Source organism: Hyperolius riggenbachi, chromosome 6 (assembly GCF_040937935.1).
Source record: "Hyperolius riggenbachi isolate aHypRig1 chromosome 6, aHypRig1.pri, whole genome shotgun sequence".
Classification (NCBI taxonomy): Eukaryota; Metazoa; Chordata; class Amphibia; order Anura; family Hyperoliidae; genus Hyperolius; species Hyperolius riggenbachi.
This window is the reverse complement of record NC_090651.1, coordinates 297,020,704-297,030,695: the sequence shown is the minus strand read 5'-3', so window position 1 is coordinate 297,030,695 and position 9,992 is coordinate 297,020,704. Positions and strand designations below refer to the sequence as shown.

The 9,992-nt window shown below is 44.8% G+C and overlaps 1 protein-coding gene and 1 long non-coding RNA gene across 13 annotated transcripts in view; one reads left to right on the top strand and one right to left on the bottom strand.

The window, feature by feature from the left end:
• PPFIA3 (PTPRF interacting protein alpha 3) overlaps positions 1-9,992 on the top strand; it is a 214,984-nt gene that overhangs the window by 39,657 nt on the left and 165,335 nt on the right. The window contains exon 1 of one of the 12 annotated variants that reach the window (XM_068241133.1): positions 35-80. The exons of 10 other annotated variants lie outside the window; for them this stretch is intronic. The gene's annotated coding sequence lies outside the window, so the exon portion shown is untranslated. Of the gene's footprint in view, positions 1-34; positions 81-2,713; positions 2,753-9,992 lie in introns of those variants that run through there. One more of the 12 variants, XM_068241129.1, reaches the window with a different exon arrangement.
• LOC137521631 (uncharacterized) overlaps positions 7,467-9,992 on the bottom strand; it is a 30,940-nt gene continuing 28,414 nt past the window's right edge. The window contains exon 3 of the long non-coding RNA XR_011022170.1: positions 7,467-7,671. This is a non-coding gene — a long non-coding RNA (uncharacterized lncRNA). The remainder of the gene's footprint in view (positions 7,672-9,992) is intronic.

The window sequence follows — 9,992 nt, the reverse complement described above, 5'->3', positions numbered from 1 at the left end:
AGCATAGAAGCCGCAAAGCTGAGATCTGGCAGTGCTGTCGGTGGGTGGGTGTAATCCTGCCCTGATTCCCTCCATGTGTGGTAAGAAAAGAACTTTGAAGATCTCTAATTAACAATTACAGTAATTAGGATGGCTGCATTGGTGAGAACTTAATTATATTGGAGGAGGCTGTGCCTTTCCTCTTGTAAATAAGCGGCTGCCAGAGCTGATCTCTTCCATTTTTTTTTGTCTTCCTGTATCACTGATATAATCTTATTTTTTTCAGCCATTAGGGGCAAGTTTCAATTAAAGCGTAGTTGTGAGCCTCTTATGTAGAGAACACCATGGCGGCCCCTCCTGGGAAGAGGCAATGTGATCTTGTCCTTCACACAGAGCTCAGTGCTGGAGAGAAATGATGTGACACGTTCCATCAGTGCCATCTTGTTTGTAAAGGAAGAATTGTTCATAAAGATTTATACAGTTTGAATCTTGCTGCCCTGATTTTGTTGTTTGTATTATTATTATTATTGTTGTTTATTTGCATAGAGTTGACATAGTCCTGTCACTGAAGGTACCCATAAATCAGACGATGTTTGGGCAGATCGACTAAGAGACGGATCTCTCTCTGATCGGAGAGAGATCTGTTGGCTGTCCATACACCACAGGCCGATTCCCGATCAATTTCATGCTGAAATCGATCCGGAATCAGCCTTATGACGCCGCATGCGCCGCCTCACTGGCCCAACGCTTTCCACCCTAATGTGCAAGGTGCCCCCTTGATGCCCAGTGCAATATACATTAACTGTCCATGTCCGTCGCTGGCTCCGGGATCTGTCCCCGGTCCATACATGCACCCCACGTGGTTGCTGGAGTAACGTGGAGGTCATACCCACACCCACAGGTACGCCGGCAACCTGTGTATGGACGGAGGACGCAGCCAGGAGCCAGCGATGGACAGGTAACGTGTAATGCACTGGGCACTGGGAGGGCACATTGAGCATTAGGGAGGGCCCCATCCCAATATCGCATACTGTACTAGGAAACTATTAAAAAATGTGGCTGTTCCGGATTAATTGGACCTACCAACTTCTCTTGTTTTCATGCAATACGGTCTTATAATTAATGTGCACCTTAAAGTATACATCTGTGAAATTTAAAGAAAAGCAGTTTTGCTCCAGCCCCTGGAAGCCTGTCGGTAGCAGTGAAGTAAGGAAAGTCAATGTTCGACTCAGGAAATTCATGTTGGTGGTCTAGCGCCAACATACTTCCTGTCCAGAAGGGAGTGCATTACTGAGTGTGGGGGGGGGGGAGGTGGCACTATGCATATGACCCTGTCAGCACACTCTTCAACAGGGTCATATGATTGGCGTTTTGTGCATTGTGATGCGACGGGGGGCGGAGCATCGCACCGCAAAGGCTCAGGCCATGTGTAAAACCAGCCTACAGGGAAACTGAGCGCTATTTTTTTTATAAAACTTCTCAGATCAGCTACTTGTTTCCCCCGAAACCAACCACAATGTCTTCTGAATCCCCACTGCTGCCATCAGCCAGTCTGACAGAAACTATAACCTGTCCTAGACAGAGGCAGGGGGAGGGCAACAGTAGGAGAAGCAGTTAAAAATGGTGCAAAGGGAGGTGGGACGCATGTTTAGATGTCTGTGGTTTTAGCTTAGTTGCCCATGGAAGGGGGGGGGAGGGTTAAAGGTCAGACACCATGGGGGGGGGAGAGTTTAAGGGTTAAACACTACCAGCAGAGGGTTCTGTGTGAGGATAGGGAATGACCAATGAAAGCAGAACTGGTGAAGGGAGGGGCTGACAAGCTCTGCTGTGATCTCTGCAAGTTGACCAGAATATAAACAAGGATTTGATATAAGATGGCATTTTGGTGCCAAAAATCTTGGCGCATACCGTATATCAACCCCATTCCATCAGGGAAGATCCTCTCTGAGGGCTAGTGCACACCAAACATCGCTAGAGTCATTGCAAATGCTTAGCATGATATGAAGCAATTTTTAAAATTGATTCCAGGCTTGTGCCTAGTGATTTTCTATTTATGCCTAACGATTTTTGGAACGTTTTGTCGATTTTATCCTTCTTCTACACTTTAACCTGGAAGAGAACAGCTTTTATAAAAAAAAAAAAAACAACAAAAAAAAACGTGAAAAATCGCTCTCTTCTAGCGTTTTTAGGATTTATTTTACTTTTTTCTTATACTTAACTTTGAGGTGTAATCGCCTCAAAATTGTTGCAGGAGCCGCGTTTGCATTTAGGAAAAAATCACATCGCTCTGGTGTGATTCATCCCATACAAATACATTAGCCAAGCGCTTTTCAAAGCACTATTGTTTTTTTAAAATGCCAAGAAGCGCTCTTGGTGTGCCCCAGCCCTTACAGATGTTTGAACCAGCGGATGGGAGATTTGTTATATCTAAGCCCAGCCTGCATGTGTAAACAGGGCTTGATATGTAAATACAGTCCGTATCACAGCTGACATTCTATATCAGGAGCTGACCAGCAGAATGTTCCTGAAAATGCTAGTGACTAACATACCACAGGCAGCTTTATTGCTGTTTTTCCTGGACCCCATCCCTTTTCCTCCTGTTTAGCACAGGGATTGACTGATTTGTGCTCTGTGAAATTGCACATACGGAATCCAGCCATTTCTTTTTCCTGTGGGAATTTTTAGTCATAACCAGGTCGGGCATCCCCAGCAACAGAACTGCCTCTTGGAAAAGGAAGCGGCTAACAGCTCGCTGACCTCAGCCCACCCGCAGGTTAGTGGATGGACTTTATTTCACACCGTTGTTGGAGAGGCAACAGATCTCTGGATGGCGGTGTTGGAGGTTAATGTAATGGACGTTTTCACGCCGTTTCTTCTGCATTGCCAACCAGATCGCACAGGCCTCTGCATTGGTGCTGGCCTGACTTCTATGTAAGTCTGTTGTCACAACATGCAGTGTACCTTGCAGCGCTTGGTCCCCGGTTTGAATCCCATCCAGGGCACTATCTGCACAGAGTTTGTATGTGTTCCCTGTATCTGCGTGAGTTTCCTCAGGGCATTCCGGTTTCCTCCCACATCCCAAAAAACATACAGATAAGTTAATTGGTTTCCCCCTGAATTGGCCCAAGACTACAATACATACACTACACGATACATACATAGACACATGAGTGGCGTAGCTAAAGAGCTGTGGGCCCCGGTGCAAGTTTTACATGGGCCCCCCCAAGCACTCAATACATAACAATTGATACGGCGCACCAAAACATGCCAAGGACAACCCCAGTGTCAGAGGTGCAAGAATTGAATGGGGAACAGTGTGTTAAGGATTACTACTATTCAAAGCATCTATAGAAGTGATTATTACCAGCACAGGACCAATAGAGAGCTAATACTGTGATAGAGGGTGGACCCTTCGGGGCCCCTCTGGCCCAAGGGCCCCGATGCGGTCGCTACCTCTGCACCCCCTATTGCTACGCCCCTGCACATGACTATGGTAGGGATTGGATTGTGAGCCCCTGTGAGGGACAGACAGTTAGTGACAAGACAATATACAGATGCGGAAGATGGCGGCGCTATATAAACCTGTATATTCCGGTGTATAAGACGACTGGGCATATAAGATGATACCCCAATTTTTCCAGTTAAAATATAGAGTTTGGGATGTATTCCCCGTATAAGACAACCCCTCTTACAATGCACACCAAATAAACATTAAAAAAAATCATATACTGGTGCTATGCATGAACAGATACTGGTGCTGTACTGTATGTGGTACCCAGTATATAACAGTATACAGGCTGGTTGGATTGGTCAACTCTCCCTAAGTGGATTGGTCAGCTCTCCCTGTCTCCCTGTTTATCAGAGAGGTATGGAAGAATAGATTGCGTTGTGCCCATAAAACACGCCTCTTTCACCCTTCTGGCTCGCCCTTGTATCCTATTTACCTCCTTCTCTGCCTCTCAGATCTCGCACATGTGCGCCTGCGCTGCTTCACTACAGTACTCAACAGAGAGATCTGAGAGTCGGTAACAGGATAGGGTGCATCACCCGGCATCAATGACACCTGGCGTACAAGACAACCCCTGACTTTTCAGAAGATTTTCAAGGGTTGAAAAGTAAGTAAGTCTTATACGCCAGAATATACAGTACTAGGCAGGATGGAGGCAGCCTAGCAGTGACATCACTTCCTGTGCGATGGAGCTCTTATAGCACTAGTTCAGTCGACTTTCTTGTTCTTTTAAAGCATTTAATACATTGGGCCTGATTCACGAAGCGGTGCTAACAGTTAGCACCCTGGTGAAAAGCCCTTTATCACGCCTAAACTCAGTTTAGGCATGATAAGTTTAGGTGTGATAAGTTTAGGCATGATAAGTTTAGGTGTGATAAGTTTAGGCATGATAAGTTTAAGCACCAACTGCGTTAGCACCGCAGTGCACAGCTGATCAAAAGTTTGGCGCTAGCAAAGTCTGGTGCACTTCGCAGAGAGTTTAATGGCGCTGCTTTGCGTGCGGGACTTTGCACGCTATCTACACTTATCTCAACTTAGCATGCCTAAACTTATCACACCTAAACTTATCACACCTAAACTTATCACGCCTAAACTGGCTTTTAACCGGTTTGGTGCAAAGGTTATCATGCCTAAAGTCTTTTAGGCGTGATAACTGAGTTATCACCGCTTTGTGAATCAGGCCCCTTGTGTTATATGAATTAAGCATTAATACATTTTGTTAAAAAATGCAGATTTAACAAAATAGGAAAATGGGAAAATACCTTCTGCATATCATGAGTTCGCAGCATCTCTGCAACCGCTAGCAGCCTGCTCACGTCCTCGCTCCCACCTCCCAGTCAGTCTGTAGCCATGGTAATTTGTCAGTCTGTGGGGAGGCATGCTTCTGCTGACATGGCAAACCCCTTAATATCCATGTGACTAAAAGGAAGTGTTTCAGGCTGTTTGGGTGTGAGCAATCAGCTGTCAGTCTATAAGAATCGGGGGAAATTGGCAGCGCTTCTAATCAGGCTGCATCTGAAATGACTACCTACAGAGGTGTGCAGAGCCCACTAGAGGCTAAATACACCCCTTGTATTCCAAACCGAGGTAAATCATGCACTAAACCCTAAACTCAGATTTAAAGAGAGCCCTGGCTGAAAATGGAAAAAAATAAGTAGGCTACCTACCATTTAAAACGGATGCAATAAAATGGAGGATATTGGCTTCCAAAAACAGTTTGTGCGCATACTTTTTTAACACGTTGAGGTATCCTCACGGAAGAGACCCTAACCTCTAATGAACAGAAAACAGTGTATGAACCTGGGGACAGTCTATAAAAACCACGCAAGTAAAATTGGGGAAACGGCGCACCCTTAAGAATATCAATAATCAATTAAATTCTCAGCAAGCTTCCAAGTAACTTAAAGGGAACATGAAATAAGAAGTATAGGGAGGTTGCCATATTTTGAAACAGAACAGAACGGCGCTAGGAAATTTGGGCGCACCATGCTAACAACGTGAAAAGTTGGTACCGTTGTTTAACAATCGCTTCCAATCACTTGAATGGAATGGCGGATGATCACTTTGAAACAACGCCAGAATTGATGTGCTTTCCGCTGCACAGAAGCCCATTTTTTCAATGCTGCACCCGCTATGGGTCCAGCATCCATCTTTCTCTCCATACATTATGTAAGGAGTTTATTTTTCCAGCGCACATAAATTACACACCTTTATTTTCCAGCCCACTTACAAATGGGCCTTTCTGTACGCTGAAATGCCTGAACAAAGCATTACAAAGCATTTCCACCTATATCAGCAGTGTTGTCCCAGGTGTGTGCCGCTGCATTCTAAAGACTTACAGCACTCCTCAAAGCCGAGCTATAGCAGGAGGCGGAAGAGGGATTACCACTTGTCAAACACAATTATCTTTGGCCCAGAGCAAGAGAGTCCTTGAAAATCCTACCCACGGGCCTGCCGGCGGAAACGGCAAAAAGGATTTCCAAATATTTGTAATGATGTTATTTGTACTTTGACAGAATACTGGAAGGTCTTGGCATGGCTCATTGTAACACGTGGCTGGGACAGGATCATTGTCATTTTTAAGATGGAGTAGCCATACTGTGAAGCTTGACTTGGTCATTTGCATCCCTAAGAATTACAACCTCCCACATTCTGTGCATGCGCAGTTTGCTAAGACTGTAAATTCGCTAAGCACAGTTCGCTAAGCCTGTAACTGTGCAGGCGCACAACACACCCGGGCCACATGAGCGCAACCTACGATGTGCGCTGCTAGGGACCGCACATGCGCAGTAGTGGAAGATGGAGAGGCCCAGGAGGACGGCGATAAACCCCATAGGGATGGTCAATGAGATACAAATAATTATGAGTTGATGCAGAATTATGCAAATGTTGTATGCAAATTTATGCGTCTTAAAAACGGACCTATCGAATTCTACCTCAGCAGGATTGGTTAATTTTTAAGCTGCATAAATGTGCATACAAACTTTGCATAATGCTGCATCAGCTCAAAATTATTTGCATCTCATTGGCCATCCCTAGAATCCCACGGCCTATAGGAGGCTGGCGGAAGCCCCAGGTAAGTATAAATGCTTGGAGTCATTTCATCTTGGGTTTCCTTTTAAGGGCAACTGAAGTGAGAGGGATATGGAGGCTGCCATATGTATTCCCTTTTAAGCAATACCAGTTGCCTCCAATACTATTAGCCATAAATCCTGAACAAGCATGCAGCAGATCAGGTGTTTCTAACTTTTTTTGTGATATCTGACAAGATTAGCTTCATGCTTGTTTCAGGTGTGTGATTCAGACACTACTGCAGCCAAATAGATCAGCAGGGCTAACAGGCAACTGGTATTGCTTAAAGGGAAATAAATATGGCAGCCTCCATAGCCCTCTCACTTCATTGCCATCCTTTAAAGCGGATCCGAGATGAAAAACTGACTATAACACGTAACTTGTCTATATATCTTATCTAAAGTTTAGATAGTTTACTCAGCAAATCTAACTGCAAACAGCTTCAACAGTTTATGATTTATTCCTGTGATACAATGAGGGTTGCCATGTTCTGTTTGTCACATTACATAGGCAAGCTGATAGCATCTCCAGACTTAAGCTCACTCCCCGCTCCTCCTCCCTCTTCCCCTCTGCCTCTGAAATCTATGGCTAGTAACCTCCTCCTCCTGCCCAGACTGAGCTCCCATAAGCCCTTGCTACCTGGGGACTGAGTGCCAAGGCTCTCTGAAAAGCTGTGGGCGAGGCTTGTTTAGTTTATAGGGAATTAAAACAAAAAAAGTATTGGGCTTGAGGAATGCCTTATAAACTATATGAAAGGAACACAATTATGCAATGAGTAAAAGTTTATCTCGGATCCACTTTAAGGCAATTATAGACATGCTTTCTAAAATACTTATTTCTGTTGCTCCCTTTTTTTTATTTTTTAAACTAGTTCAGATAGTGTTTTCATGTTTTGCCCTGGAGTCGACGTAAAGTAGATCTAGTCCACAACTGTTACCATGAAGGGCTGGTGATAGATGAGGCCTTGCTGATAGTCTTCCATTTCCTCCCATTGTGAATCCTGAATGAAGGCTGCTGTTCACAGTGGGACAGGAAAAGCAGAAATGTCAGCCTATGATAACAGACTGTCCAGCTCTCATAAGGTGTGATGGCTGCTCAGCAGAATGGGAGTCCTATGTAGAAGTGAAGATAAACATTAATGTTTTACTTGTTAATATGCCATGCTTGCTTATTATATTCTGTACTCATTCTGTGTGCCTGGGTACCATACATGGCTCTACATAACTCCACCTGCTATGCATCAGAGATTAGCATGACTCTTGTTAAAGTGGACCTGAACTCAGAACTTCCTCTCTGCTCTAACAGATACGCAACAGCATACTAACCTTTACAGAAAAACATTTCTTTGTTACAGCTGATACAAATCCTGCAATAAATCTGCAGTATATCTACTTCCTGCTGTCATGAAAGCAGACATATTGTTAACCTCCTGTGCTTTCAAATGACCCTCTCTGGCATAACAGTCAGCTAACACAGCTTAGGGATCAAATTACAACTCGGGATTCGACTGGTTAAACTCTCTAAATACATACAGGGTGCGTTTCTCAATGTTTTTCTTCTGTCTTGTACAGGAGTTCGGGACAACTATTGCAAAGAAATTCTAAACTTTTAAATACACACAAATAAAATGTAGATTTCTCCCAGAGTAAAATGCACCAGAAATTACCTTTTTTCCCATGTTGCTGTCGCTTACAGACAACTAGTAAAAATCTAACAGCCTTTGGACTAGTCCATCTCCCCAGGGGATATTCTCAGTATTATCTTTATTCTTTACAAAAGCACTGGATCTATACAAAAATACGGGCAAGCATCCCTACTCATTAGCACAATATTTTGGCAGCTGGATTGAGCAACCTCCATTCAGTAAGTGCTCTTGTAAATAAAGAAATACTCGAGTATACCTCATGTGGAGATGGAGTAGTCCAAACTTGTCAGATCTATCATATTTTCAATACTTACTGTAAAAAAAAAAAAAAAAAGGAAAAAAAAAAAGCTTCTATTAAATTCCCTTGCTTTTTATTAGTTATATGAATTTCAAAAATTTCATCAGACCAAATACTTTTGCTGGTAGTATAGGATCAAAACTATTGCAAAGCGCAGCAGGTGCTCAGATCAAGGATTCTGATTGGTTGCTCCTAATTACTGCTCTAAAGGTGGCCACTAACGATACAATTTGGCAAATGATTGTTTACAAATGATTCTCCATATGAACGACTGGAAAAGATTGTATGGGACCACTAATGGGCAAAAATCTCCTAACCAATCCGATCAGATTAATGTGAGTGTGTTCCCACATTGCAGAAATATACGTGGGAAGAGTGCAAGTGTGATCCCTGCTTTAGTGATCACCATCACAAAGGGAGCATTTGCAGTGTACCCATTGCATTGCGGAATAGTTTTGCATGTGAACTGACGCCCGTTACAAATCTATGGGCTGTTCACATGTCTGCATTGTACTTGATCGCATTATTCTAAAGCTACGTACCAACCAGAAGATGGATTGGGGAATCTACGGCAATGCAGCAAACTAGCTTTCCCCGATCCATCTTTCACAGTTGCGTGCCGTGCATCGGCGTAGCTAGAGATTATGGGGGTCCATAGCAAGCTTTTCATGGGACCCTGCCAGATAGAAGCACTCTTAACCACCCTGGCGTTCTGATTAAATCGCCAGGGTGGCTGCGGGAGGGTTTTTTTTAAATAAAAAAAAAACTATTTCATGCAGCCAACTGAAAGTTGGCTGCATGAAAGCCCACTAGAGGGCGCTCCGGAGGCGATCTTCCGATCGCCTCCGGCGCCCAGAATAAACAAGGAAGGCCGCAATGAGCGGCCTTCCTTGTTTTGCTTATATCGTCGCCATAGCGACGAGCGGAGTGACGTCATCGACGTCAGCCGACGTCCTGACGTCAGCCGCCTCCGATCCAGCCCTTAGCGCTGGCCGGAACTTTTTGTTCCGGCTACGCTGGGCTCAGGCGGCTGGGGGGACCCTCTTTCGCCGCTGCTCGCGGCGGATCGCCGCAGAGCGGCTGCGATCAGGCAGCACACGCGGCTGGCAAAGTGCCGGCTGCGTGTGCTGCTTTTTATTTGATGTAAATCGGCCCAGCAGGGCCTGAGCGGCAGCCTCCGGCGGTGTTGGACGAGCTGAGCTCGTCCAGACCGCTCAGGTGGTTAAGCTATGCCACCTGCCCTCACCCTATGCATATGAGTGAATTGGTACTCGTGCAATCTACACTGCTTATAGTACACGGGCACTGATTGTAAGAGGGTGGAGGAACACAAGAAAGTTGATAGTGGATACATCAAGTACCACCTGGGCCCCCTCTGCTCCAGGGCCCCATTACAGCTGCTACGGCTCTTGCTACCCTCCTGGTGCCATGCAAATGAAGGACGGGTGTGAACAAGCGTTTAAACGATTGCGGTCATTTACATGGAAGTT